This window comes from Gymnogyps californianus, chromosome 14 (genome assembly GCF_018139145.2).
Source record: "Gymnogyps californianus isolate 813 chromosome 14, ASM1813914v2, whole genome shotgun sequence".
In the NCBI taxonomy this organism is placed as follows: domain Eukaryota; kingdom Metazoa; phylum Chordata; class Aves; order Accipitriformes; family Cathartidae; genus Gymnogyps; species Gymnogyps californianus.
This window is the reverse complement of record NC_059484.1, coordinates 5,652,090-5,658,089: the sequence shown is the minus strand read 5'-3', so window position 1 is coordinate 5,658,089 and position 6,000 is coordinate 5,652,090. Positions and strand designations below refer to the sequence as shown.

General features: G+C 36.7%; 1 protein-coding gene across 1 annotated transcript in view; it reads left to right on the top strand.

The window, feature by feature from the left end:
* Positions 1 to 410: 410 nt before the first annotated feature.
* Positions 411 to 6,000, top strand: part of TENM2 (teneurin transmembrane protein 2) — a 640,368-nt gene continuing 634,778 nt past the window's right edge. Inside the window, exon 1 of the mRNA XM_050905122.1 lies at positions 411 to 513. The gene's annotated coding sequence lies outside the window, so the exon portion shown is untranslated. The remainder of the gene's footprint in view (positions 514 to 6,000) is intronic.

Here is a 6,000-nt window from a genome sequence, read left to right as displayed (position 1 = left end):
TTAAACTTTTCGCAATGAAGATACTTGGAAGAAAACGTGTCTTGATCCAAAAGTTTTGAGGAATACTATCCAAGATTATCATGTCTTTTCTTTCTTTGGGAATTGAGTAGAGAGGACATGGTCCATTCCTATGTGCTAGTTTTAGCAGTGTAAAAATTATGACTAAGCAATCTCATTGCTTGGGTGTCTACATTCGGGGCAGGGAGGAGGGAAAATGAGAGGCATAAGGAAAGATGTGTCTAGAAGATTATTTTTTACATCTTAGAGTGGGTAGATTGTGTTGCCCTTTTGGTAGTTAAAAACTGAGAGAGAGAAGTACCAAAATACTTCTAAAGTCTTTGCTTATTACTAGTATTTTACAGTTCATTTTTTCTGAAAGTTATACTTTTTTTTTCCTGACAGATCCTTCTTGCTTTTCATTGCCCAACGCATTAAGAATTCTCTCTCACCTGATGAGCTAAAGACACGACCCATAACGACTGCTAAATAGAACATTGCAGACCTCCCCTTTCAGTGAGTAGTCACAACTTAAGTTTTGTATGTTGTTTTGCTCTGAGATATGTTTATATTGTTAACCGAAGTGCTTCCATCTATGCTTGAAAAATGCCTAGAAAGATCTCTGCAGGAAAGTGTTTTTGTAGAGGAAAGCAATTTGTCTCAGCACTTTCCTTTACAGAATCTACTTCAGTCTTTTCCAGCCCAACTGAATTACTTCAGAATGCTTCACTAAAAGAAATATGCCTTTTTCCTACCTACCTGGGTTTTCATTTGCTGGAGTTGCCCATCCTGACAAATTCAGGATCAAATGAGGATGTTAGGAATTTATTGCTCCTGGTATCAAAAGAAATTTTTCTTCACTCAAGTGGGCCTTTTATTCAGATTCTTAACACACCAAAAACTATTTAGTCTATATGAATGGCTCCATATCATAAAGCTGTAAATCTGTGTATCCTATAATATATGCTGTGCAAAGAAAAGATAAACAAAGGGAAGAACCTTTCAAATTATCTGTTCTTTTGTGGTGTCTCTAACCGCTGGACAGAATGCTCACAAGATACCCTATAATTTAATTAATGTTGTACATACACTCTGGGAATTCATGTAATTGCATACAGTAACACACTTATCCCAATGTGTCCAGCAGAGGAAGTAGGCTGTCTTGCTTAGGAGTAGCTCAAGAGTAAAGGAAATATAACCTTCAGTTGATCAATTCCCATAAAAATTTAAAACTTTTTTTTTTTATTTTACCAAATACAATTTTTTTGTGATACACCTGAGAATTCTTACTCAAGCCATTTAATTCAGTGGCAATATTTCTTAAGAAACTACTTCTAGATTGTGCCTCTTGTAAAATAAATCTTTTAATTGGAGTTGGTTTAATATAACATTTTAAATTGTATCACATGTCTTTCAAAGCATGGCAAAATTGTGTTTTTTAGATAGGGCAAGCACCAAATTCCAAGTGAATTCTTTCACTCACACTGAAAAAATCAACACATTCTTCTGCATTGTTTGCAATGGGTCAACTGGTTGTCATTGTATATTTCCTACTAAAAGGTTATTTTCTGACTCTATGACTCTCTATTTCTTCAGTTTTTAGACCATTAAGATCTGTGCTCCCTACTTACAAAGTAAATTATTCTAAGTGCCTGAATCTTTGAATTTTCAAAATTTATGTAGTATAAGAAAATTAAAATGAGAAAACCAGAAATGCTTCAGCATAAGTAATTCTTCATATTGGGAAAGAAAATCTGGTGGGATTGTGGAGTTATTTATTTATTTATTTTTACAAGTCTGAGTTTCATGACAGTTCTCTGCCAATTCTGTATAATTAGAAAAATGAAATAGGGGATTCCTGAAAATTGAATGTATTGATATACTCTATGGAAAAGTTCATATATTTGTTTGAAGGGATCTTCATAGCCCATCTTCAACTAGTTAAAGAACAGATTGACAAGTACTTCTCACACCAAATTCCTGGAGAACAAACATTAAGTGATAAAAGATATTGGTCCAGAAACTCTCACTTTTGCTCTGTATCTCAAATGCAGTTTATCAGGAAAAGGTTGCAGAAGTAGGTCCTCAGTGAAAATTTCAAAACACCTGATAGCTCAACCTCAAAATCCCCTGCTGTAGTCTTGGTTTGTTTGGTTTTGTTGCCTATTTTTTATGAGGGAACCTGAATAACACTGAGTGATCTCCCAAGGTCAGTCAGCAGGTCAGGAGCAAAGCTGAATGTGAAATGGCATTCATGATTCCCTGCGGTAACTGAGGTTGAGTGTCCATTTAAACCTTTCAAAACTGTGGCTAGATCCTGTATATTGCTTTTTTACATTGCTCTGGAAAATATTCAGGCCGGGAAGGATTTTCAGGTACTGAGGAAAAAAATTCCTTCCTACTGCTCCCCATCGTATGGCTGTGGGTGTTTGCTATGGGTTTGATTTGAGTCGAGACACATGCTAGGACAAGAGAGCTTAATGCTCTGATGTTTGTGAGCAGCAGAGCCTTCCTTCACTAGCAGTGAAGTAGTTGCTGAAGAGGATTTCCACCAATTCCTCCAGCTCAGAGAGGAGTCCCCACAGACCCCCAGGACCGGGGAAGAACCACAAGATCGCACACAGTATACTACTTCAGCTGATTTGGGGTTTTATTTTGGGGGCTTTGGGGTTTTGGGAGATACTCTGTCTTTACATGCCACAATGAATTTTCCTTAGCTGCGGGTTTGGGGTTGAGAATTTGTCCTGGGTTCTGTCCTGGGTGCCGATGACATCTCTTGTTTTCAGCCTGTCATAGGCTCTGCTGTTGACTTTGCAGTGTTGAACCAGTGCCGTCTGTTCTTTATTTCCCTCATTAAATCTGTGTTCCTGTGGATGTGCTGGTAACTTCTCAATTACTTCCCTTTTGTGTTGTTTGTCCAGCCTCTGAGCGCTGCCTTTTGATTTGTTCTTCTTTATACAACTGACAAAGACTCGCCATCAGTTCCCAAACAAATATCAAGACTGTTTCCCTCCATTGTGTCCTTCTCCAACATCTTCTGTGTTATTCAGAGGCCATTGCTGTGACATCAGTGTTTCAGCATATTTGTTAGGTTTGCTTTTTGTTTTGGGCTTTTGTTTTCTTTTCAACAAAGACTGCTGTCATCCCATCATGGTGGATCAAAGCCTTTAGAAAGTAACTACCTTAAAGAAAAAACAAGTTTAACTTCTTGAACAAAACCCTTCTGGACTTATCCTCAAGGGGGGCTTCAGTTTCTTAGCTTTACACATCTTGACTATAAATTCCCTTCTTCTATGGGAGTGGGAAGAAAACAGCCTCTCAATCACTGCCACCTTCAGTGCCCTTCTTAGTCCTGGATCTGGAGGATGCAAAATTTTTTGCACTTTTAGGGCTGGCACTCTGTGTAAAGGAGTATATTCTATATGGTTTGAAAACCTTCTGTAAACTCACATTGGTATGAATAATCAAAACTACTTGAGAAAATTGCTGAAGTAGCCCTCTTTTTAGTATCAGGCTTACATGCCTTTCTTTACCATGTTTGATTTGTTAGTTTCCAATGATTTTTAAAGGGAACAAGAGTATACAAAATAATGTGAAATGTTCATGGATCATCTAAGTGACAGCATCCATCACCAACACTAATGCTCTGGTTTTGAGCCTATAGATCAGTGTTGTTTGCATGGTTTCTGCCAAATTCCAGGGCTACTTCTGCCAGTCACACGTACCTTTGTATCCTGTAATATGTTTTGGCCAGCTCCTGAGAGGTACCTTCAGTGAGAGTTAACAGTAATTTCTAGTGTGCTTGTGCTTATTGCTTTTCATAATTGTTTAATTTTCTGGCTCCTTTCCCCTTTCTAGTGTAGTTCGGTGCTCACAGCCTCACCCCCCCACCCCCTGCACCACCCACCCCCCCAGAAAAAAACCCAAACCCCAAACCAAAATGCAACCATCAAAAAACAACCTTCCTGCTAAACCCCAAACTCCACTTCCGTTGAATGGATTCATTTCCATGAGATTGCATAAATGCACTTCTTTGTATCTTTTAAAGATCCAAGATATCATTTTGCTGAAATAGTAGTCAATAGATGCGAGGAAAAAGTCTATATTCTCTAAATACGTAGTCTTGTAAACAATTTTATATTTAAGTATGCTCTTATCCTTCCCTAAAGCAAATTATTTCCTTTCAATTGATTTTTTTGTATACTTGTGTTTTTGAATAGTTGTGTCTTTTATTTCCGAAGCAGCAAACTCACAATCACAACCTGATAAATAAAATATTTGCACTCAGAAATGGAACCACAAAACCAATGTAACTTCTGCTATTGACTTTTCTCCTGCGTAACTATTTTGGCAGCAAAGGCAGAATACCATTCTGTGTAAGCAAAAATCTTACTTAAATTTCTCTAAATTATAAACTAACCAATAAATCAGTATTGCTACAGTGTTGTTCTTCCATTCCTCACCCCTCACCTAAAATCTGTATCCCAAATAAGAAACAATGCATTGGAAAATTGTTTTGATTTTTTTTTTTAAATGAATACGATAAAATGGATGCTTCCTGGAATTATCAGCAATAGTTCAGCATGATGAAAGAGCAACAATATATATTCAATTAAAATGGGTCATTGTAATATGAATGATGATTACAGAAGTAGAATTAAGATGTTACCCATGCTTTTGTAAGTTATGCCATATCACCAATCACTTGTTTTACTAAAACGTATTTTAAGGAAGAAGAGACACTATTTCTTTACGTTTCTGTCTTTGTTATGGAGTTTTAGTTTTAGTAGACTATTAATGGGGTTTAACCCATTTAAAACTAGGTAGTTTTAGGAGCGGCTTTAGATTTATCAGGACGTATGCCCACACATTGGCCTTTGTACTGCAAAAATACTTGTTGGGAGAGAAATTTATTTAGCAGCATTTTAAGACCCAAGGTTTGATTTGAGGAAGTAACTGAAACACTGTCATTTCTCAAGTCCTGCATGAATAGATGAGAAATTGAATCCTATTTTGGATAAATTCAGGCCTCTGTCAGATGTATGGAAGATGGGAATAATTCAAGCAGAACAGTAAGTCTAGGATGATGTACCAAAAAAAAAAAAAGATTACTTTATCTTAAAATATTTTTACTGGACTCTAGATATGAGTATCCAGACTGAGAGGCTGTAATGAGGAAAAGTAACTGTACAAAAATGCAAAATTATCACTAAATGTCAAGTAAGAACGTACTGGCAAAGATAACTAGATGTTTGAAAACCTGGATTTTTGACTGATTATGGTGTGGCATACAAAGTTGAGTGTTGATAAATAGATGCTGATAGTATTCAGTATTTTATAAGGATTCTCTTGGAGTTAGGTACAGATTTTACTAACAATAATCTGTATTCTGTGCCATGAAGTTGTATAATTCATATATTTTTCATATACTTCAGTGGGATATGAGCTTTTGTATAAAAAAGACTCTATGGGAAAACAAACAAACAAAACACATATGAGCTTTGACCTTTGATTTTTCTAACTAAGGGCAGGTTTAAATATATGTCATAATTTTAAAAAGAAGACTCACCTTTTTGCTTCTATGGGAATATGGGACTGTGGGTGAAAGGGTGGGAGGAAAATGCTGTAGATATTCAGGCTGACCTGGAATGCAAGCTTGAGGGAAATACTAGGATAACTATCTGAATACTTCTTAGAGTGAGGCTGAAAGGGACAGATCTTGACTAGAAACTCTGAAGTGGCATTCTGTGGCTGACCTTGGAGAGCCCAAAGAAAAGAGTTATAGCTCATCACAGGTGAAGCTCTATGAAATACTTCTGTGTAACCTGCTACAAGCACTGAATAAGGGTATCTGACATGAAGGAAAATGTAAAATCCTAGCTGTGGTGCTCTTGATAATCTGTCCTTTATTTATGGTTTTATCCATTCTTTCCTGTACTGAAAACGCAGTACTGGCAATTCTAGATTTTTGTGGAACCGATTCTGAAGTCTTACTGGAAACTT